This window comes from Hipposideros armiger, unplaced genomic scaffold (assembly GCF_001890085.2).
Source record: "Hipposideros armiger isolate ML-2016 unplaced genomic scaffold, ASM189008v1 scaffold_1013, whole genome shotgun sequence".
In the NCBI taxonomy this organism is placed as follows: domain Eukaryota; kingdom Metazoa; phylum Chordata; class Mammalia; order Chiroptera; family Hipposideridae; genus Hipposideros; species Hipposideros armiger.
The window spans coordinates 161,816-187,699 of record NW_017732363.1 but is presented as its reverse complement, the minus strand read 5'-3'; positions in this window follow the sequence as shown (position 1 = coordinate 187,699).

The following is a 25,884-nucleotide window of genomic DNA, read 5'->3' as shown; positions in this document are numbered from 1 at the left end:
CGGTGTCCAGATGTCTGAGGGCTAAATCAGTTTCTTTCAAGTCAGCGTTCTGGCAATTAATCAGATTAATGAGGTATGCATGTAGCTTCAAGAAAACACAGTTATTGAATCAGGTAAGGAGGAAAGGAATAAAGGAAAAGAAACTAAATTGTGAAATCTTGAAAATCACACTGTCACCATTACACCCTTCCCACTGGTAACCAGTAAACTGTTGTCGATGTCTATGAGATTTTGCTTGTTTGTTTGTCTTGTTCTTTTGTTGTTTTCAGTTTAATATTTAAAGTGGTTTTGAATAAATGAATGAAAGTACTCTAAGAGAGTAATGTGAACATTCAGAGCAGTGAGAATTCCTAAAATGCTAGATTGGACCTAGAAAGGACTTTGTTTCTCATTATCACTCAGTACAGTACTTACGAAAGAGCTGGTTTCAACAACAAATTTTGAAAAAGTTTTATGAATAAATCTTTAATCTCTCAGTGAAAAGCGCAGGGAATTAAACATCTAAGAACCTTATTTCACTTTTAAAAGATAATTCCTGTTCATTTTAAGATAAATTTATTTAAATCATAGAAATAAAATTACATACAGAGAATTTCATATACAAAAACAGATCACTCATAATAAATAACCTACATATAGCCACCTATATTTTGGAAAATAAAGTGCAATTGCAATTTCATATGCTGTTGTTGTTGTTTTTCACTTCACTTTGGGCTATAAGCACCATTTCATTTTGCAATTTAACCTACACAAATGTATTTTTAATGGTTAAAAATAGTCTACACAGTAAATGTACAAAACATTTATTTAGTAATTCCATCATTGTTGTTAAAGACTTAAATCACTTTCCATTTTATGTTATTATAAGTAATACTGTGTGAACAACCACATGCACATTATTTTTTCTATATTTTAGATTATTGGTTAAGGTCAATAATAACAAAAGCAGTACTCTTAGGTTAAAAGTTTTAAACATTTTAAGGTTTACAATATATATATATATATATATATATATATATATATATATATATAGTTCCAAAATGTTATGAATAATTTATGATCTCAGCAATGTATGACTGCAGCTGTTTTGCCACATTCCAGTAATGCAAATTATCATTTTTAAATGTATGCTAAGGTAATTGGTAAAAAGTGGAGATACTGCATTCTCAATTTAGTTCCTATTTTTTCTTTTCTTGTAAAGTTAAATACTTTTTCCATATATTTCCTCTTTACTGAATTATCTTTAGCTTTTGTAACAGACTTTGTTGATGGCCTGGGAATCCCTTTTACCATCTGCTGCCTGTGCTAACGGCTCTTACCTAAAACCTTTGAAAGATTGCTTTTGAAAAATTGGAGCCAGCTCCAGTGGAGATGCCTCCACCCAGGCCAGCCCTCAGTTGATAGTACAGGCCTAGGAAAGCTTCACTCCCTTGCCTCAAGGTGGGTGGGATGACACTGAAGTGACATTTGCGTTCCAGATCTCCCCATGTGATCAGATTGAGGGCAGACTTCATTTAAAACAACACCTTTGCAGCAGCCCTTTTCCTTCCCTATCCTGTCTCCCTCATTACCTTTGCATGTTTTCCTTTAAAAAAGAAGACTCTCCCATCTCAGGGTCTGCTTTCAGGGAACCTACCCTAAGACAAATATACTTCGCATATTTACATTCTGTGGCCTTAATGTATTTTGTTTGTTTGTTTAGAATGGCCATTCCAGATTTGGTAAATATGAATTTTGCTTTCATACAATATTTCACTAGGAAAACAGATCAATATGATTCTCTTTATACTCTCAGAGTAAAAATAGAAGTTAAGTCTCTTTTATTTTAACAATTCATTGCTTCAAATCCCATTTGCCCAAAAAACGTGATTAACTCAGCCTAAAAAGGCTTTTCATGATTTAAAACTCCAGGTGGAAAGAGAGCAACAAAGCCTAAAAGTGCACTAGCTGGGTCTAATGTTTTTTTAATCAACTGCCAGAAACTTTTTTACTAATGTAAAATACAGGCATGTATTATAAGACAAAACTGTTTGATATTGAAGATTAAGAGGTTTAAATTAAAGACATATATATTTGAAATGGGAATATTTAATAATTTTAATTTGAAACTAAAAACCTGTTGTTGAAAAATATCCAGCCTAAGAGAAAACTTATAGAGTTTATTTGAGCCAAACTGTCGACAATTGCCGGGAAGCAAAATCTCAATGGATTGAGAAAATGCTCCACAAAATGGCGGTTTGCAGCATATTTTATACGTAAAATCAAATGAGGAAGGTTACATGAAATCCATTGGTGACAGATTAAGGGGGTGGGAGAAAGCAAAGCAGGGAAACCTCGGGATTGGATAAAAGTAAATTGGAGGGACAGGGACTTCTTTTACACAGGTGGGTGCAGGATAGCTAACAGTTTGCTTTTTACAGCACAAAGGGATGGTAATCAGGAGATAAGCATGATAACAAGGAATGTTGCAGTTTCCAGCTCTGGTCCAGAAAAAAGGATTACTGACATTCCTAAAATGTTATCTTAGGTACAGAAAGACAAAGAACAGGCCCACTGAAAAGGCACAGATTTACTTAATGAGGAAGCTCCACATGTGACTTCCTGCCATGGCCCACCTCAGTTAGGAATTTTTAGGTTCACACCATCCTCTGTGGTTATTTTCAGTCTCCTGAGCTTGTCAGGTATAACATGTGGCCCCTTTTCCATCCACAAACCTGACTTTTTAAATTTCACATCATAATGTATATTATGAAATTAATGAATTATTTATCTAGGGAAAATATTTGGTTTTATTGTTGTTTTGCAACAGAAAACACTGCCCATGAACATAGACATTTACAACCATGGATAAAACCTTTGCACTGTTGTTTTTGTTTTTAAGGCAACACAATTATCATTTATAGTTTTATGCTATAGTTCAATAACTTCCATTTGCCATTTTGCAGTCACATTAAAATAATGTCAATTGACTTGGGTGAACTGAACAATGTTAGACTATTTTCAAGTATTTAAAAATCAATGAAATTTTGAAATTTAGTAATTGACTCAAATTTGAGAACCTTATAAAATCTATTTCAGACCTGGAAACTGATTTTAGTGGAGGGAAGTAGGTGAAATTATTCCTTGACAAATTCACCTTCTAAAGATGTGATTCCTCTAGAAATGTGTGACTCAAATTACACAGTCATGTAACTATTTATGGAAACCTTTGGATAAGGTCATGCATAGTATTATCTTATTTTTAAAAAATATCTATTTATATGTATTTGCATACATTTTGCTTTGTCAATGTTATTTATATCAGTTCTATATATTTCATAATTAATATTGTGAGGGGTTTAGCCATTTTGCCTTTCTAAAACACCAACGTATAGATTTGTTAATTCAATCAATTGCATTTTTATTTATTCTGTTAATTTATTTCCCTGTATTATTCTTTCTTCCTTTCGTTAGGTTTACTCAGTTGTCCTATTTCTAACTTCTTGAGTTGAACAATTAAATAATTAGTTTTCAAGTTATCTTCCTTTTTATAATATAAAAATTAAAACCACAATTAGATATCATCTCACACCTGTCAGAATAACTATCATCAAGAAAATAAAAAACAAGTGTTGATGAGGATACGAAAAAAAGGAAATCCTCGTGCACTGTTGGTAGGATTGCAAATTGGTATAACCACTATGGAAAATGGTTTGGACGTTCCTCAAGAAATTGAAGATAGAACTACCTTATGACCCAGCAATTCCACTTCTGGGTATTTATCCAAGGAAATTCAAAACATTAATTTGAAAAGATATACATACCCCTATGTTCATTGCAGTGCCATTTACAATAGTCAATATATGGAAGAAACCCAAGTGCCCATCCATAGAAGGTTGGATAAGAAAATTGTGGTACATATAAACAATGGAGTATTATTCTGTCATAAAAAGGAATGAAATCTTACCCTTTGTGACAATATGGATAGACCTAGAGAGCATTAGGCTAAGTGAAATACATCAGACTGAGAAAGACAAACATTATATGATCTCACTTATATGTGGAATCTAAAGAACAGAATAAATGAACAGACAAAACAACAACAACAAAAAAACAACCTATAAATCCTCTTATATGCACAGTAATGATGAATCTGTGTTTTTTTACTTCCAAATGTATAAGGGTGGTTTTAAAAGTAATTGCAGTTCCATTATAGTTAGAGAATAAAGTTTTCATTATGGAAAATTTGGACTTTGAGACCTTGTTCAACGTCAATTATTTTAGTAATGTGTATTTGTTTGAAAGCATTGTATATTCTCTAATTGTTATTGGGGTCTTCAGAAGGCCCAATATATAGCATTCACTCTTCCCTTAAAAGACAAAGAGAAAATAGGGTTGTGAATAAAATACGACTTTTGTTAACAGTAAAAATGATATGGAGAATATGGCTAATTACTGGGGCAAAGTCTGCTTCCTGAGGCTGAACCTCAGAATGAGACTTACCCATTCAGTATCAAGCAATAATAGAAGACTGCAGTCCTATTTTGTGTAGGCAGAGGAGCAGAAAATATATGTCCACTGGGATCAGGCTAGAACTTGAAAGCCAAATAAAACAAAGATCTGGACTATGTTTACTCAGTTATTTACACCAAGTCAATAATCAGATGCAAATTAATCTCACCTGGGGAAGAGAGAGAAAAGAGTAAAGAGAGGCCATGACTATTTAGTAATAAAGACCCTTTATATTAATGGAATCATCATTTGTGGGTTCAGAGATCCTTATATATCAATTAGATCAAGCATGATAATAATGTTAAAATCTTTTAAATTCATACGTATTTTCCATCTGCTTGATTTATCAAATTTTCAAATAAAAATGTTAAAATCTTTATACTTATGGATTTGTCAAATTCTCTTTGTAATATTGAAGTTTGCTTCATATATTTCTTAGTCTATCTTTTATTAACTGCAAAAAAGCTTAAAATTGAACTCCCTCTGGTGAGTATTTTCTAATACAATATTCTGTCTCAATTCAATTTAATACAATATTAATATAACTCATCAGCTTCCTTTCAGTTAATATTTGTTCAGTGTCTCTTCTCCATTTTTTCTTCCAAATATTCTGTGTCCTTTTGAAGTGCATAGCTCAATTCTTGTAACACAATGATCATCCTGTTTAACAGGTAAGTTTTAGGTTGTATTTCCTATTTCACTAAAAAGTTTTTTACATTCACACATTTATAAATTTTCAATAGGAGGAAGACTTTGGTTTTCATTATAAATTTCTAATTTTATTTAATTGTGATCAGAGACTACTATTTGTATTGCTTTGCCTCTGAAATTTAAGATTTTCTTTCTGACCTAATATTTTGTTAATTTTTGTAAATATTCTGTGTGTACTATAGAAGAAAACATATCTGCTATACTGGGGAATGCTCTTTGCTATATATCTATAAAATCTATTTTATTGGTAGCGTTAAGTCTTAAATTCTTACTCATTATTATCAATTTGAATTGTCTTTCACTTTGAGAGATAAACTAAAATCAGCTATTATTGTTTCTATTTTTTTTTGTAACTACTGCAATTTCTGCTTTGTGAAGGTTCTGCTGTATTATCTTGTCCCTTGTCATTGAATACTATATAGCTCATTGTTAGTTTTTGCATCTAGGTTCAAAAATAAGACTGTCCTTTAATTGTCCAATCAAAAAAATGTCTTTCTTTCTTTCTTTTTTTATTAGTTTCAGGTGTACAAAACAACATAATGATTACCTAGACATTTACACCCCTCATAAAGTGATAACACCAACAAGTTTACTACCCATCTACTATAGTACATATGGCAATATCATTGACTATATGCTGTACTTTATATCCTGTGACATAGATATAAATACAGTAATACCTTGGTTTGCAAGCATAATTCTTTCTGGAAACAAACTACTCGTATTGCAAGCCATCGCTCGTTTACCACGTTAAAATGTACTTGGTTTGCAAGCATAATTCGTTCCAGAAACAAACTATTCATATTTCAAGACATTGCTCGTTTACCAAGTAAAAATGTATTAGAAATGTTTGCTCGTCTTGTGGAACACTCGCAATCCATGTTACTCGCAATCCAAGGTTTTACTGTAATTTATATTTAATAATAGTTGACATTCAATATTATTTTATATTAGTTGCAGGTGTACAGTACAGTGGATAGGCATTTATACAATCTATGAAGTGATCCACCTGATAAGTTCAGTACCCATCTGACATCCTACATAGTCGTTACAACATAATTGAATATATTTCCCATACTGGAATTTATATCCCCATGACTATTTTGTGACTACCAATTTCTACTTCCTAATCCCTTCACCTTTATCACCCATTCCCAAACCACCTCCCATCTAAGAACATTAGCTTGTCCTCTGTATCTATGAGTCTGTTTTTGTTTTGTTTTTTCATTTATTCTGTTCTGTAGATTCCACATATAATTGAGATCATGTGGTATTTTTCTTTCTCAGTCTGACTTATCTTACTTAGCATAATACCCTCTAGGTCCATCTGTATTTTTGCAAATGGTAAGATTTCATTATTTTTATGGCAGAGTATTGTTCCATTGTATATATGTACCATAATTTATTTATCCAATTGTCTAATGATGGGCATTTTGGTTGTTTTTATATCTTGGCTATTGTGAGTAGTGCTGCAGGAAACATAGAGGTGCATATATTTTTTGAATTAGTGTTTTGGATTTCTTTGGATAAATACCCAGGAGTAGAATTTCTGAGTCATAAGGTAGTTCTATTTTTTAATTTTCTGAGGAACCTCCATACTGTTTTCCACAGTGGCTGCACCAATTTGCAGTCCCACCAACAGTGCATGAGGTTTTCCTTTTCTTCACACCCTTACAAACACTTGTTGTTTGTTGATTTATTGATGATAGCCATTCTGACAGGAGTGAGGTGGTATCTCATTGTGGGTTTTATTTGCATTTCTCTGAAAATTAGTGATGTTGAGCATTTTTTCACATGTCTATTGGCCATGTGTTGTCTTCTTTGGAGAAATGTTTATTCAGGTCCTCTGCCCATTTTTAAATTGGATTGGTTCTCTTTTTTGGTGTTGAGTTGTATGAGTCTTTTATAAAGTTTGGATATTAACCCCTTATCAGATGTATCATTGACAAATATCTTCTCTCATTCAGTAGGATGTCTTTTTGTTTTGTTGATGGTTTCCTTTGTTGTGAAAAAATTTTCAGTTTGATGTAGTTCCATTTGTTTAGTTTTCTTTTGTTTCCCTTCCCTGAGGAGATATATCAGTAAAAAGATAAGGGTAATGTCTGAATGTTTACTGCCTCTATTTTTGTCTAGGAGTTTTATGGTTTTACCTGGGCTCTGGTGGAGGGGCAGTAACTCAATATGGGGAAAAATATATGGGGAAAAACTGAAATGTGTGGCTGTGGAACAAGGGCTGACACCAATGGACAGATCTTACAGACAGAAAATCAATGCAGAAATAGCAGTCTTGTATGACACACTATACCAGATGGATATAATTGATATTTTTAGAACATTTTACCCCAAAGCAGCACTTGGAACATTTCCCAAGATTGGACACATGTTAGGCCACAGAACAAGTCTCAATACATTTAAGAAGGCTGAAATCATATGAAGCATTTTCTCTGACCACAATGGTATGAAACTGGATATCAATTACAAGGAAAAACAAAACAAAACTAGAAAATACACAAACACATGGAGGCTAAATAAAATGTTACTAAATAATGAATGGGTCAACAATGAGATCAAGGAAGAAATAAAAAGATACCTTGAGGCAAATGAAAATGAAAACACAACAACCCACAATCTATAGGACACAACGAAAGCAGTCCTAAGAGGGAAATTCATACCAATGCAGGTTTACCTCAAGAAAAAAAAGAAGAATCTCAGATAAACAGTCTAATTTTACACCTAAGGGAACTGGAGAAAAACAGCAAGTAAAACCCAAAGTGAATACAAGGAAGGAAATAATAAAGATCAGAGCTGAAATAAATGAAACAGAGGCAAAAAAAAATCAAAAGATCAATAAAACCAAGAGCTGATTTTTTGAAAAGATAAACAAAACTTTAACCAGACTCATCAAGGAAAAAAGAGATGACCCAAATAAATAAAATCAGACATGAAAGAGGAGACGTGACACCAGACACATGACATAAACCCCCAAGTTTAAGAAAATACTATGAGAAACTATATGACAGCAAATTGGACAACCTGGAAGAAATGGATAAATTCCTAGAAGCATACAATCTCCCAAGGCTGATTCAAGAAAAAAACAGAAAACCTGAACCAACCAATTACTACTAATGAAATTGAGTCAATAAGCTCCCAACAAACAAAAGTCCTAGACCAAATGGCTTTACATGTGAATTTTACCAAACATTTAAAGAAGAATTAACACCTATTCTTCTCAAACTATTCCAAAAATTGAAGAGGTGGGAAGGCTACCAAGCTCATTTTACAAAGCCACCATTACCCTGATTCCAAAATGAGACAGACATTATAAAAAAAGAAAGATATAGGCTGATATCCCTAATAAACTTACATGCAAAAATCCTTGACAAAATATTAGCAAACCGAACTCAGCAATATATTAGAAACATCATGCACTATGATCAAGTGGGATTTATTCTTGCAATGCAAGGTTGATTCAATACCCACAAATCAATAACGTGGTACACCACATAAACAAAATGAAAAATAAAAACCATACAGTCATATCAATAAATGTAGAAAAAAATATTTGACAAAATCCAGCATCCATTTATGACAAAAATTCTTAGCAAAGTGGGAATAGAGAAAACAAATCCAATTATAATAAAATCCATGTATGACAACCAAACAGCTAATCTCATACTCAATGGGGAAAAGCTAAAAGTGTCCTCCATAATATCAGGAGCAAGACAAAGGTGTTCACTTTCACCACTTTTATTCAACATAATGCTGAAAGTCCTAGACATAGTGATCAGGAAAGAATACATAAATAAATAAATAAATAAATAAATAAATAAATAAATAAATAATAAATAAAAGGCATCCAAATTAGAAAAGAGGAAGTAAAACTGTGAGGAAGTAAAACTGTCATTATTTGTAGATGACATGATACTATACAGAAAGAACCCCAAAGAATCCACCAAAAAACTATTAGAACTAATAAATGAATTTAGTAAAACAGCAGGACACAAAATTAATATTCAGAATATGGTTACATTCTTATATACTAATAACAAAGTATCAAAAAGAGAAATTAAAAAAACAATGCCATTTACAATTGCATTAAAAAAATACCTAAGAGGGCCGGCCGAGTGGCGCGTTGGTTAAGAACTGGCTTGGGATGCCAGAGGGCCCCGGTTCGGATCCCACATATGAGGGCCAGAGACGCTGCCCTCTGCAAGCAGCTCGACCTGGGGCTGGGCTGCACGGGTCGTCGGCGACGGCATAAGCCGCAGTTCCCTGCTGCAGTAGGTTGTCATAAGCTACCGTGTGTAGCCAGCAGCCAGCGTGAGCTGCTGTCCAGAAGCCGGCGACTGATCTGCCTCGCCTGGGAAGAGCGCAATGATGGTGCCAGCTTGGGCCAGTGAAGCAGCCTCCTCCACAACTAGACTGAAGAACAAAAGGACAGCAACTTGTCTGTTCCCCTTCCCCCGATTCCCCAGTGCTGTTCCCCTCCCCCAATTCCCCAATAAAATCTTTAAAAAAAAAAACAAACCTAAGAATAAATTAACCAAGGAAGTAAAAGACCTATACTCAGAAAATTATAAGACACTGAAGAGAGAAATTAAAGATGATACAAATAAATGGAAACATATACCATGTTCATGAATAGGAAGAATCAACATAGTTAAAATGTCCATACTACACCTAGCAATCTGTAGATTCAATGCAATGTCTATCAAAATGCCAATGGCATTTTGCACAGAACTAGAGCAACTTATCCTAAAATTTATATGAAACCACAAAGAACCCAGAATAGCCACAGCAATCCAGACAAAAAACAAAGTTGGAGGTATCATGTTACCTGATATCAAATTATACTACAAGCCCATAGTAATCAAAGCAGTATGTTACTGGAATAAAAACAGACACATAAATCAATGGAACAGTATGGCGATCCCAGGAATAAATCCATGCCTATATGGTCATTGAATACATGGCAAAGGAAGCAAGAATTTAAATTTGGGTAAAGACAGGTTTTACCATAAGTGGTACTGGGAAAACTGGACAGATACACACAAAAAGAACGACACTGGACCACCTTTATGCACCATACACAAGAATAAACTCAAAACAGATTAAAGACTTAAATGTAAGACCTGAAACCATAAAACTGCAAAAAGAAAATATGGGAAGTAAACTCTCAGACATTACCCTTAGTCATATTTTCACTGATATATTTCCTTGGGCAAGGGAAACAAAGGACAAAATAAATAAGCAGGATTGCATCAAACTAAAAATGTTTTGCACACCAAAGGAAACCATCAACAAAATGAAAAGACATCCTATTGAATGAGAGAAGGAATTTGTCAATGATATATCTGATAAGGGGTTAATATCCATAATTTACATAAAACCCATATAACAACACCAAAAATACTCCAAACATCCAATTAACAAATGGGCAGCGGACCTGAATAGACATTTCTCCAAAGAAAACATACAGCTGGCCGATAGACATATGAAAAGATGCTTAACACCACTCATCATCAGGGAAATACAAATAAAAACCACAAAGATATCACTTCACACCTGTCAGAATGGCTATTATCAATAAATCAACAAACAGCAAGTGTTAGCGACGATGTGGAGAAAATGAACCCTTGTGCAGTGTTGGGGGGATTGCAAATTGGTGCTGTCACTATTGGAAAACAGTATGGATGTATCTCAAAAATTAGAAATTGGAATACCTTATGACCCAGCAATTCCACTCCTGGGTATTTATCCAAAGAAATCTGAAATACTAATTTGAAAAGATACTATGCACCCCTATGTATACTGTAGTCAAGGTATGGAAACAACCAAAATGCCCATCAATAGATGATTGGATAAAGAAATTGTGGTACATTTATACAGTGAAGTATTACTCTGCCATAAAAAAGAATGAAATCTTACCATTTGCTATATTATGGATGGACCTAGTGGGTATTATGCTAAGTGAAATAAGTCAGACTGAGAAAGACAAATAACATATGATCTCACATATATGTGGAATCTAAAGAACAAAATAAACAAATAAAACAGAAAGAAACTCACATATACAGAGAACAAACTGATGATTGATAGAAGGGCAGAGGCTTGGGATATGAATGAGAAAGACAAAGGGATTAGGAATTACAATTGGTAGTTACAAAATAGTCACAGGGCTATGAAATACAGCATGGGAAATGTAATCAACAATATTGTAAAAACTCTATATAGTTTCCAATTGGTATTAGATTTATTGGGGGGATCACTTCCTAAATTATATAAATAGCTAGCACTATGCTGTATACCTGAAACTAATATAAAATAATATTGAATGTGAACTATAATTAAACAAATATAATAATGAAACGTAAAGTACAGTATAGGGAATATAGTCAATGGCATTTTAATAGCTATGTACAGTGGATGTCAGATGGTTTGTAGACTTGTTGGTGTTATTACTTTGCGAGGTGTGTAAATGTCTAATGACTATGTTGTTTTGTATACCTGAAACTATTAATAAAAAAAATTAAAACAGAAAAAAACAGTATGCTTTTTATCAGTAAAATTACAATTTATGTAGCAAGGTATATTACACTATGACTGAAAATCTGAGATATTGTTTTTATTTATGCTATTGTGGATTTTATGGAAGTGATTTAAAGTGTTACAAGCATTTGGCATCAACAGGCACTGATTTTGAGGGAGACTAAGGAGGAAGAGGCCACAAAATACCACTTTCTCCAAGGTACCTCGTATGCAGGGTCATCTACAATGAACAGCTGGAGCTTTTCCCAAATCAGGAAGAGATTTCAGGAAATGGATGTATATGAAGGTCAGTAAGGTCAGTAGTATGACCTCCCAAAGGTAGTGCCATCCGTGGCTGAGAGTTTTGATGTATATATTTCACTGACTGGCCTATGCTATTTGTAGATATGATATTGCTACAGGTATTTTAGCTACATACGGTTGAGAGGGAATCACATGCCTACTAATGGGCAAGGTTTCCTGGAGAATAATTTTGATACGAGCAATGGCCAAGACACATCATACATCTTGTTTAAGACCCATGTAACTATTAGTAAGGACTCTTCCTGTTGAGGGGAACCTAGACAGAAAGACAGGACACCAAGGCGTGGGAAGCAACTTTTACTAATGCCGGCACTGGCTCAGCGGATTTGTATCCAGAGGCTGAGCCCCCACCCGGGTGGGACTCGGAGCTATATACCCTGAAGTTTCCAGGTTGGCAGCTAACATTTATTATTTGGATATGTGGCCATTGTGCCAGTTCCTGACTGGTTCCTGGGTGAGGTAGGAATTTGGAAATATTAAACGTGGAAGTCTTGTTGACCATACAGTCCAGGAATGTCTTTGTCTGAAGCCCACACAAGATCCTTAGTGACCACGTGGTCTGGGCCTTTGTCTAGGGCCCACTGCCACATTCCCACTTGCCAAAGTCCCCTTGGACGTGGGTAAAAGAAATAGATGGAACCACATACACTAGAACTCTACTCTCACAATATCCTTTTCAGAGTTCAAGAATTTGGAAATTTTATTAGCCTAATTCTCCTGAATATTAAATGGTGAAAACTGCCAAAGAATAGAAGAATATATATTTGATAGCACTTCTCAATGAGAAGTGACCTGGTATACACATCCATATCTTTGCAATAAAGATTCTGACCATTTTGAAGTTTGACCATGAAAACTTTGAAGCCCAGTCACTCCCTTTTTTTCTTCTTCCTCAAATCTGGAAAGGCTGATAAGAAAGTATTCATATTCTCTCCCTTGATGCCAGAGGGATGTGAAAATCACTCAAGCCTTAGGAACCCTCACTCCAGCCCCAGCCCCAAAGCACAATGAAAAACAAAGCCGCTTGTCCCTCCCCCACTCAAGCCATTTAAATCCCCCTTGGATGCCTGCCTTACTATTTGCAGAAAGCTTAATTATGTGAATAATAAACATTTTCACAACCTTCTTAGTGTCTCAACATTTTAACGCTTTTCTTTTTTCTTTTGAGAAAGGTTGATTCTACACTCTATGGCAAACCACAAGACATCTATATAACTGAAAGAGGACTTTCACAGAGTGTGTACACTTGCTATCTGTGAGACACAAATAATTTCACTGTATTCTTATTTATTTCTTTAAAAATATTCATTATGGTCCACTTAATTGATTGAATGATCCTCTGTTGTGCTGTTATTCACACCTTCCCAAATTTCTTCAGTTTCTGAAGCTGCTTTACCTCGGGTCACATAGGTAAAATGATGAAAAAGCTTGAACTAAACCATGTCTCTTCACTTTCAGTCCAATGCATTTTAACTTGTACCACGAATATTTTGTGTGGCAAGAGCAAAATCTCTTCTGCAAAAAAGCAGCCCATCTGTTCCTGTGATATAATGTCTACAGCAAAAGAACATCATTCTGATGTTCATATCTGATGCTACATTAATATTCTTTTCATGTTTGGGCATAAATGAGTCTTCAGTAGCTTAAATATATTATAGTTAAATTTACTAGGATAGTATTATAGGTTTGAAAACGATACTGGCTAGCTATTTTTCAACCTACGATTTTTAACAATAGCCACTTTGTATGCAGTAGAATAAAATATTCACATGAGTTTGCATACTGATTGTTCATTTTTTTTATAAACGTACATGCTGTTTTAGAATTGTTAAGCTGCTCATCAAAGATGGGCTGCTGACATTTAAAATATCAAAGCATAACTAGTATTGAAGCAGGTTTTGTATGTAAAATTGGCATTTAGAATTATAAGTGTTTTCAGAAAAGCCATAAAATAGTTTATTAGTGGAATAGTATGCTTAAATATACTCTACTCTAATGTGTGTAAACAGCAGTGAACAAAGAAAGTTATTCACACAATTATAACTTTTAAAAGACCTTTGCCATACTGTTATTTGGATACTCTAGGCAATATTTTCTTTGTTTCCTTAAAGAAATGTTTGAATTCAATACATTAATGGAATCCAAGTAATACAAAGATCTTTAAATTAAATGAATTAAAAATTTATAAATAGGGCCGGCCAAGTGGCGTGATGGTTAAGAACTGGCTTGGGATGCCAGAGAGCCCTGGTTCGGATCCCACATCTGAAGGCCAGTGACACTGCCCTCCACAGCTAAGATGCTGAACAACAGCTCTACCTGGAGCTGGGCTGCCCTGAGTCCCCGGCGACGGCGTAGGTTGCCATGGGCTACCGTGTGTAGCCAGCAGCCAGTGTGAGCGGCCAGCAGCCACAGTGAGCGGCCGTCCAGAAGCCAGCGACTGATCTGCCTCGACCGGGAAGAGCGCAATGATGGTGCCAGCTTGGGCCAGTGAAGCAACGTCCTCCACAACTAGACTGAAGAGCAAGGCGACAGCAACTTGTCTGTTCCCCTTCCCCGATTCCCCAGCGCTGTTCCCATCCCCCCAATTCCCCAATAAAAATCTTAAAAAAAAATTTATAAATACCTGATTCTTAATCCATTCACATCATTTTCCTTGTGCATTCTTCTCTTAATGAAGTACTTTGCTCCATCAAAAGGGATCAATACATGCGCACAAAGACACACATAGTATATAGGAAGGTACATTCAAAGAATGAGAAGGTGTGCTAGTCAGCTTTGAGAACTCAGTGAGGCATGGAGGTAAGATTTGTCTCAATTTCCTTTTGAGACTTAGTTTATCATGAATAGAATTATAGCCTGCTTTATGATGTTTTCCATAGTTAAGGCCCCTAATGAAACCTGATCTCTTAGGCTCTGATCTAGTTTGCTACACAGAGAACCCCTAAGTCTTGAAAGAGAATTAAGTTAAATCTTAGCTCCATAATTCACTGAATTCTCAGAATCTCTGTTATCTTGCCTGGGTAATAGAAATGTGGCAGTGGGCCCTAGTTAAAGGCCTTCCCAGACTATGTGGTCACTAAGGATTTCACGCAGGCTTCAGACAAAGACATTCCTGGACTGCATGGTCAGCAAGACTTCCGCGTTTAACATTTCCAAATTCCTACCTCACCCGGGAGCCAGTCAGGAACTGGCACAATGGCCACATGTCCTAATAACAAATCTTAACTGCCAACCTGGAAACCTCAGGGTATATAGCTCCGAGTCCCACCCGGGTGGGGGCTCAGCCTCTGGATGTAAATCCGCTGAGCCTGTGCCGGCATTAGTAAAAGTTGTTTCCCACGCCTTGGTGTCCTGTCTCTCTGAGTTTCCCGCAACAGAAATAATAATTTCAGTGAAGATTAAATAAAATGTGAATATATATATACATATATTATATATATATATATATATATATATATATATATATATATATATATATATATATATATATATAGAGCCTGGTGTTTTATGAATATTAATTTATTAATTTTATTACTCTTAGTATGTGATTGTTATTTATTCAGGCTAAGTTTGAAAAAAAGTCTGATAGCTTTTGGTAAACTATATTCTCTGAAAAAAATTTATTTTTGTATTAAGATATTTCATTTAGCCCTCCTGTGTCCTTGGTACTATCCTAGTAAACAAAAACCAAGGTAAGTTATCAGAGTCTCTGCCACCTGAAAGGACCTATATTGTGGGCATGGATGATTTCAGTTGGAAATTACCAACGTTAATTTAGTTTAAGATATAATCATTCTACAAAGTAAAACCTGTTTATTAGGTAGGATAAGAAGGTAGCTTATATATTTTTCACAAATGGATAAGCACAAGATACCAGTACCAAATGTCTCTATTTAGATTCCACAAGAAGTTTTGTGTATTTACTGATCTATTCTTGATTTTTCCTCTTCTTTTATTTTTGGGCTTTAATTGGATCTTGACTGAACTCTGATAGTCAATAAATAAAGAACAAGCTCAGCAATTTATCAGTTTGATTATCCTATGCTTGGTATTTTCCCTGTGATGTAGAAGTTACAGATCTCCATTAGACAAAGGAGGAAGTCAATACTCAGGTTGAAAAGAAAGCTCAGCATTTGACTTTATAAACAAAGTTCTCTTTTAACCCCAGGAAGAGAAATTCTAATAGAAATCATCTGAATGCCTAGTCTTAATTATTGGAAAACAAACAAAGCAATATTGGCTTGCCAACTGCTAAAGTACTTAGTACCAAATGTTTTCATTTATTTTAGCAGAAAACTATTTCTAAAGGGGAAATAAAAACTGATAATATTTTTACATTAACATTTTAACTATTTTATACATCCTGTGAAGAAAAAGTTATATTGCCTGTAACACTTATTTTTGTCAACTGTAATTTGTTGACCTACTGGAAAATTTTTGATGAAAAATGAATTTTCCAGAGTAAAAGTGTTTAGAGAAAAGCAAGATTTTTCTGTAACTTGTTGGTAATATAACTGCATCAGTTGTTGAATCTGCTTCTGTTCCCTGAATTCAAAGTATTCAATTGGTATACCAAAGATGAACAATTTACAACTCTATCAGAGAGCATTGATAAATTTGAAATCCTATGGTTTTTTTCTCAAATATTAGAAACTGGTTATAAAAGATGTATTTTCTAAAGTTGCTTCAAAAATAAGACACTAAACTTTAAAAAATAATTTTGCTAGAGTATATTCTAAAGAACTCTCCATTGGTTCTGCTGAACAAAGTAACTACATTTATGTCTACCATGTTAATTTGCTGATAATAGTATTTCTTAGGTATTTTTATTTTTTATCGTGATCATTTCAAGAATCTTTATTTTGATTACTACATTAAATGTTAAGTGTGTGTCTTAGGAGCCATTGAATTGGCTCTGACTTTTGGCGACTCTATGAATGAGTGATGTCTGTAAGGGTGAAATTCAGTAAATTAATAACACAGTTAGATTTAGCTAGTTTGCAGTTTAACTCACTGCATAGCTAGTTATTTAGCCACCTGTCATTTAACCTGGTTTGTCTGCAGTTAGATCCATCCTGATATTCACCTGTTTTCTCTTTGTTTCTCCCCTCACTGATTAACTGAAGAACTCTGTTCCCTTTCTCAAGGCTACCCATACCTCATTAATTAACAACACCCTAACCTGAGAAGAAGCAATTTCTTAATCCTCAGGTGCCTGGACACTGGAATCCAATTTACAACTTCTTGCAGTATTTACTGTTGACACATTAAAGTCCCAGGCCACTATGGCCAAGCACGAGTCCAGAATCTGGAGATAACATCATCTTCAAACAGACCAGACCTAGGAAGGATGTCAGCCCCCAGACCTGCCTGACCAACTGCCCCTTTCCTATATAAGAAAAAGATAACGTGAAGTTAGTGCAGCTGTCCACTCTCAGGCTCCGGACTCTGCCCTGGTGACCCTCCCCCGCCACCAGTGTTTCTCCCCTTACTACGTGAGGCAGTCGTCATTTTTGAACACTGCCATGAGCATTCTATCTCTGCCCTAACTTTATAAAAACTTCCTTGTAGTGCCCATGAATGCTTTCATCTTTTGCAAACTACCAGGGGTTAGTTCCACACCATGACAACGTCCACAGTGTTCTGTCCTTAAAAGCTCTGCTCAGCCCCTTTAGACTCATGCCTATGATTTCTTTTATGGAGTCAATCCCTCTCATATTTGTTCTTCCTCTTTTCCTCCTGCCTTCTGTTTTCCCCAGTACTCTTGTCCTTTCCAAAGAGCCCTGCCTTCTCTTGATGTGCCCGAAGTAGGACAGCTTCAGTTTCCTTATTGTTGCCTCCAGTGATGTTTCAGGCCTAATTTGCTCTAAGACCCACTTGTTCATCTTTCTGTCTCTGTTACTGTAGACTCAAAGGGCCTACTTTCCTGCAAGTACTCAAGCGAAATAAGATATGAGCAGTAGTTTGCAGCAAAGAAAGTAAAGGTTTATTTAAGGATCTGGCGTCAAGCCTGGAGACACAGGTGAGCTAGTGCTCTCAAAAACCTGGCTCCTCTATGGCCTCTATTGGCTAGATTATATCAGGGAAAAGTCATTCATTAATCATGGTTACTACGGGAGCTATCTTTTCATATTCTTTCTTAATAATATTTCTAGTTTCAGTCCACAGTTGTTCTATTTTCTAGTCAATTAAGTTTAACAGTACAAATTTGTTTTATTTTGTTTTATTTTTAATGTGAACTTCATATCTATCAGGAATGTTATTTTCATTATATTTTGGCACTACGGTTCTTTTAGTGCTCTTCTTCAGTTTTACTCTAATGGTAGATAGTAACAGTTCATGGTCAGTGCCATAATCTGCTCTTCATCTTGTTTTGGCAGAGAGAATACAGCTTCTGTATTTCCTGCTTCAGATTACATGGTCTATTTGATTTCTATTTGGCCATTTGGTGATGTCCATGTACAGCTGTTTATTCAGTTGTTTGAAGCACATGTTTGTGGTGGACAAGTTGTTGGCTCTGCAGAAATCCACTCACCAATCTCTTCCTTGATTTTTGACCTGTAGTCCAAATTTTCTAATGACATTTGATTCTGCTTATTTCCGACTTCTGTGTTCCAGTCACCTATAATTATCAGCAGGTCTTGTTTTGGTGTGTGATCAGTTTCTTCTTGGTACTTTCATAAAAGCTTTCCATTTCAACTTCTACAGCCTCTAGTTGGGGCATAGACTTGAATGATGGCTATATTCAAAGCCTGTACTAAATCTCGCATCAGTATTAAAGCCACTCCGTTTCTTCTGATTTTGTCATTTTCAGAGTAGAACACTTTGTAGTTGCCTGACTGGAAATATCCTATTTCAGCCCATTTTAGTTCACTGACACCCAGCACTAAAATGTTTAGACATTCCATTTCTTGCTTTACAACTTCCAGTTCACCTTGGTTTATGCTTCTTATGTTCCACATTACGATTTTATGTGTTGTGTAGCATCGTACTTTGCTTCTGCCTTTGTGCATGTCAGCCTCTAGACATCCTTTCAGCTTTGGTCAAGTAATTATTAAGCAGTAGACCTTCCCTATTACTACTAATGGGAATTTGGTAAACCACAAATGATCACAAATTAGTTCTATTAAAAGATGGAATCTGGTTCTAAACCCCATATATCTGGGCTGGCTGTGTGAGTTGCTTTGACCAACTGAATGAAAAGGAATTGTGGTGCATATTCTAAGCTTAGGAGCCCTCCGGAGAACTTAGAGTTTCCATCTCTTCCTCTAGGAATGTTGTCACAATTTGACCAAGGTCAGTCTAGTCTGTTGGATGAAAAGAGACTATGTGAGGAGAAAAGACCAGTAAAACCAGCCATTCCAGCTATACCACCTGTGGCCCTAAACTTAATATGGAACCCAACCACCACCTCATAGAGCAGAAGGTGAACTATCCTGGCTAAGCCTAGTCCAAATTGTTGATCCACAGAATTGTGAACAAATGAATGACTGTTATTTAGACTGTATGCAGCACTAGTTAACTAGTATAGGGATCGTAAAAATATCTGTTGTGATACAATGGAGTAGGCATATAGATATGGATCATTTTAAAGAAATTTTTACATGATAGGAATACAGTAGTCTTGAGTTTGAGTCTTGACTCTTACTACCCATGTGATCTTAGGCTAATTACATAATCATTAAGTCTTTCTTCATCATAATATGGGGTATAAAACTACTTTTTAGAGTACTTGTGAAGATTAAATGGGTTAATTGATTTAAAGTATGTAGCAAATTTCTTGATACCTAATAAATGCTAATAAATGTAGAAAGTTATTACAATGTAGATATGCATTACATATACAATTTTTCAGAATGTTAAAAAGGTTTTCTTGAATAATTTTGTAATGGATTTGGTATTTAAAGAGTTCATCTTTATAGGAAAAAATAAGTTGGCCCTCAGCATCATTATACAATAATTAAAAGACTTTCACTGATTTTGATTCAATGAATATGAGTCTGTCAGACATACACTTCAGTGCTTTCAATGTAATTGTATTAACATTTTAGGTCGATTGTCCTGCCTTCACATTCCTGGTAAGTAAAGCTGGCCTGTTATGTTTATTATAACTATCTTGATATTAATTAAATTGATTAACCATATATAATTGTATCTTATTAGTCCATCTGCATTCACAGGTTTTTCTTGATTTTATATTATACGCAATTAATAGGGGAAGATTATTTACTAATGTAATAAGATTAGGATTACTACTGTACTATCAATCTCCTTCAGAGAGAAAAAGCCTCTTTAAAAAGCCTTGAAGGGTTTATAAGGGTAAATCCATGTGACAACATTGATGGACCTTAAGAGCATTATGATAAATAAAATAAGTCACACAGAGAGAGACAAACATCATATAATCTCACTTATATGTGGAATCTAAAAACAAAAACAAACAAAACCTGAACTCATAGATACAGAGAACAGATTGGTGGTTGCCAGAGGTGGAGGGTGGGGGAAGGGTAGAATGGGTGAAGGTGGTCAAAAAGTACAAACTTCCAGTTATAAAATAAGTCCTGGGAATGTGATGTACAGCATGGTAACTATAGTGAACAGCACTATATTGTATATTTGAAAATTGCTAAGAGAGTAGACCTTAAAAGTTCTTGTCACAAGAAACAAAAAAATGTAACTATGTGTGGTGATGGATGTTAACTAGACTTCCTGTGGTGATCATTTAACAATCTATACATATATTAGATCACTATGTTGTACACCTGAAACTCATATAATGTTTTATGCCAATTATATCTCAGTAAAACCAATTAAATATTCTCCAGGAGTTTGATCTAAGGAAGAACTAATCCCAGGCATGAGACTCCGCAAGCATGGATTACACAATCCTTCCCCTGGTATTTTTAGCCAACAAACATCATTCCCTTTTCCCACCTCTTGAAGTTCTCTGTCTTCTAGCATGGCTTTCTGTTTTTCCCCTTAGATGACTTTTCATGTTGCCCCTGTGTCCAAACAAAAACAAGGAGAAAAAAAAGGAGTAAATAGATATAAAACAATTTAATTGTTCTATTTTTAGAGAAATAAGTGCTTAAATAACTACATATTTTTCCTGCTCAGTTCTTCTAATTAAGCATTTGAACAGAACTTCTTAAGCTAGGTTCTATTGATGAGTTTTAGGCGGTCCTAGACAAAAATATTATATGTAACACTTTATATATAGGTGCAAAAGTACACTTATTTGATGGGACAGGAGACAAGGGGAGCAGACAAATTCTATATTATATTTACAGAGAGGTCCATGACCTCATAACATTTAAGAAACACCATGTTAGAAGTTCAGGCCTAAGAATGTTAAAACTGGTAGAAAGAAGGTATAGATGACAAAAGAAACTTTTTGAGACTGTTGAAATAATACAAGTGGGAAGGGATCAAACTGAGAACAAGCTAGTGACAGTTGAGATGGAGAGGCTCGATTTAAAAATATATATTTTCTGAAGTAGCTGCCTTATGTCAAGTACCCTAGGAAATGAACTGTAAGAGATTTGCAAGAAGTTTATTGGCAAGTGCCCTTGGAAACAATTTTGGAGCAAAGTAAAAGAAGCAGAGTTGGGTAGAGGGAGGTGTGTAACTGATACAATGACAAAAGGTCCCATCCAACTTCAGGTGGAGCTCTGAGCTTGGTATGGCTCTTCAGAAATATGCTGCAATGAGACAGTAGAGCTGGATACTTTTATTCTTGCATTGACCCATGATAGGGTGTAGGCTACTTCTGAAGAGGGGACATGACCTCGGTGAAGCATCTTTTGTCAGCAGAGAGCAATTGAGAAATGGGACTTCAATACAAGCCATCCACAACCAAGGTTTTCAGCAGTTGAAAGAATGAGTGCCTTGGTCTTGAAAGGGAATCTAAGTGGCTCACCATGTATCTACTAGAAAAATATTAATAAGATTTTAAAATATTGGTGTTTATGATAATGATTATGATGTGCCAGATCTGCGATAAGCACAATGAATACAGCAGTAAACAAGAAAAATATCACTATTTGCGTGGTCTTATGGTCTAGGTGCGAAAACAATAACAATAACAACAAACAAGCAAATACACAGGACTGTGATAAATGCTTTGGAGAAAATAAGCCAAAGTAAACTCCCAGAGAGGTACTGGGAAATTGTTTTTATCTATGGAATCCGGGATGGTCTTTGAGTAGGTGGTAATTGAGCTGAGTTATAGAGATAAGGAGGTAACCCTGCAAATATTTGGCAAAGTCTACACAGGGGGGAAAAGGAAGTGAAAATATCCCAAAGCGGTTACAAACTTTGCTACTTATGGAACAATGCAACCAAAGTATAGTGTGTGAGGAATGATGGTAAACAGAAGGTCAAGAAAAAGGCAGAGATCAGATCATTTAAAACCTTATAAACCATGTGTTAGAGGCTCAGTTTAAGGATTATGCCAGATCTATGAATTTGTCTTGCTTTCTGATTGGAGCATTCCTAGAAATTGCTTTTACTGTCCCTGTATTCATAAGGCCAAGCTGTGGTTGCTACCGCTTCCACTGTTACAGATCAAACATCAATATTCATGACATTAACTGGTACAGCACGACTGTTTTGTTCGTTCACTGACTGGAATGTACTTTTGGAGATTTTGGCTTCTCCTGCAGGTTTTTAGTGACCTTAGATGAGGCAAACCAGAAGTGGAGTTTGCCACTGGGAAAAATTTGAAGAATGGAAAATACATCCCTCCTTCTTCCCTTAAGATGGACTTTTCTGAGACACAGTGGTTCATGCAACTTCTCTGAAGATGTTTTGAGAAATTGAGCAAGACTTGATGGCAGAATAATCAGCTGCACTTGTTAACAAAACTATAGCCAGTTTTGTAAAACACCCCCTCATATCTGCTTTTCCTCCTTCCTTATATCATTCTCCATTTTCCCTCACTTGTGTTTCCACAAGATTGCACTTCCAAGTAAAGTGTTAAATAAGGTTTTGTCTCAGGCTCTGTTTTCTAGGGAACCTAAGCTAATACATCTGGCAAGCAAATAGAATTTTAAGTGCAAAGGGAAGTGTTTTAAGCAGATGACTGACATAATCAGATTTACATTTTTATTATTATTTTTAAAAGAATTTTATTGGGGAATTGGGGGGATGGGAACAGTGCTGGGGAATTGTAGGAAGGGGAACAGACAAGTTGCTGTTGTTTTTGTTCTACAGTCTAGTTGTGGAGGAAGTTGCTTCACTGGCCCAAGTTGGCACCATCATTGCGCTCTTCCAGGGCCAGGCAGATCAGTCGCCGGCTTCTGGATGGCTACTCACAGCGGCTGCTGGCCGCTCACGCTGGCTGCTGGCTACACACGGTAGCCCATGGCAACCCACTGCCACAGGGGCTGCAGCCTACGCCGTCGTCAGTGACTCACAGCAGCCCAGCTCCAGGTTGAGCTGTTGTTCAGCATCTTAGCTGTGGAGGGCAGTGTCACTGGCCCTCATATATGGGATCTGAACCGGGGCCCTCTGGCGTCCCAAGCCAGTTCTTAACCATCGCACCACTCGGCCGGCCCCAGATTTACATTTTTAAAAGATCTCTTTGGATGCTATAAATTGTGGGGACACAATGGTGTCAGTGGAAAGATTAGTTGAAACTTGATTTCAGTAGACCACGTAAAATATGGTAATTTTATGACAAATGTTTTTAGTAGAGGAAATGAAGAGAAGTAGACTGTTTTCTAATAAATTTTGAAGAAAGAGTGGACAAGACTTAACAAAGGAAGTTATGGGGTGGGAGTGGTGTAAAGAAAAGAGTAAAATGAAGGATGGCACCTAAGTTTTGGGTTTGAGCTAGTGGGTCACAGAATCGTGCTACTGTGCAGGTTGAGGAATTCAGGATGAATGGGTCAGTGGAGTTAAGAGTGAAATCAAGAACTTCATTTAGGATATTTTAATTTTAAGATGTCTATTAGAACTTCAAGTTGAAAGTCAAGTATGAAACCAGATAAGTAAATATGGAGCTCAGTGAAAAGTTATGCTACAACTTATTAAGATTGGGAATCACTGACATATAGATGGTGTATTATAGTACATTTAAAGTCACAAATGTGGATGCTAACTCCCAGGGCATTTTGGGTAGTAGCAATGGAAAATAAATTCACTGAGTTGTAACTAGTATTGTTTTAAAAATAAAGTACAACAGAATGGAAAAGATCATAGTGCATCTTCTTTGGTGTGGATAAGTATTGTTTACTGAAATTTATACTTTAGGAATATGTGTATGTGTGTATTCAATAAAGATACAAAATGCATTTTTTAGTATGGGCTGCAAAAAATAAAATGCTTTAAAGCCAATGACCTGGGTAGATAGAATAGGGAAAAAAAGGAGGAGAACTGAATCTTTGTCACTGCGGTGTATAGAGGTCTAGAAGGTTATAAGGTTTCAGAAAACAAGATTGGGAAAAGGCAACTATTAAAGTGATAATGAGAAGAGGGGTATCACGGAAGTCGAGAAAAGAGAGATTGTTTCAGGAAAATGGTGGTAATCAAATATATTTCATCTGCAGAGTCACTGAATAAAATATGACTGTTAATTGACTGGATATGGAAAGTGAGAGTAAAAGCGGAAGTGAGTTTTTTTTTAATTTTAGAAGAAATGATAGATGGTTGTGTCATTAACATTAATTGAGCAGTGAGAAGTGAAACAGATGTCATTTAAACAGGAACATACGTTTACTATTCTTTTGAAGAATTTTATAATATAGTCAGTGAGACAAACGTAAATACTGGAGATCAGTTCAACACAAGAGGAAATATACTAAAATACATAAGACAGAGTGCTTGGTTGATTTACTTTCATCCTTAAAGTTGGATGAGTAATAATCAAATTAATGGATAAAGTATATGCTTAATGATAAAACACATCCTAAAGGTTATGAAACTTTAGCTTGATCTTGAAGAGTTTGATATGTATTGGCCCAAAAAATAAGTATAGGAATTCTGTAAAAAAAAAAATGCTGTGGGCAAAGGCTTAGTAGTAACAGAGTCACCCTGTTCAGAACAAATGACAGAAATGAAGTAAAGAGAGGTTTAGCAAAGAACAATAAATAAAGGAAAATATAAAATATGTATTTGGAGTTAATACTTAATAGTTACATTGTTATCTCAAAGGTATCAGGAGATAGTTCATGATGTATAAATTTATGATACTGAGACACTATGGTTTTTTTTAAGAATAGGGTAAAAAAGGTAAGATGTCAACCTTTTAATGCAACATGCCAAAATTTAAAATGGTGGAATAACAGAAAAATATTGACTGTGATTTTTATCCAGGTTGGAATTTTTCACAGGCTCATTTTTAATAATTTTCCAATTATAGAGTGGCACGTACCTGGTAAATAAAATGAATAATAAATAGCGGCATAAGAGGAAATGAAATAATTATCATCTAATTGGTCTAAAATGTTGTCAGAGGAAAAAATGAACAACATGCATAAGCATATTAATGATTCTGAGAAATTCTTTAGTAAAATTACTATTTAATAATTGACATATATAGAACATTCCACACAATAAGATCAAGATGTACATTTTTTCAAGAATCTATGGAACATTCACCAAGAAAGACCGTGTTTTTGACCATAAAACAAACCTCAATGAATTTAAAATATTTAAGATTATATGGTATGTTATATGAATACAGGGGAATAAAATTAGAAATCAATAACATACAACATGAAAATCAGTACAAATGTTGAAATCACAGGACACATTTTTAAATTATCCATGAGTCAAAAAGGTAATTTCAAAGGAAATTTAAAAAATACATTGAACTTAATGGAAAAT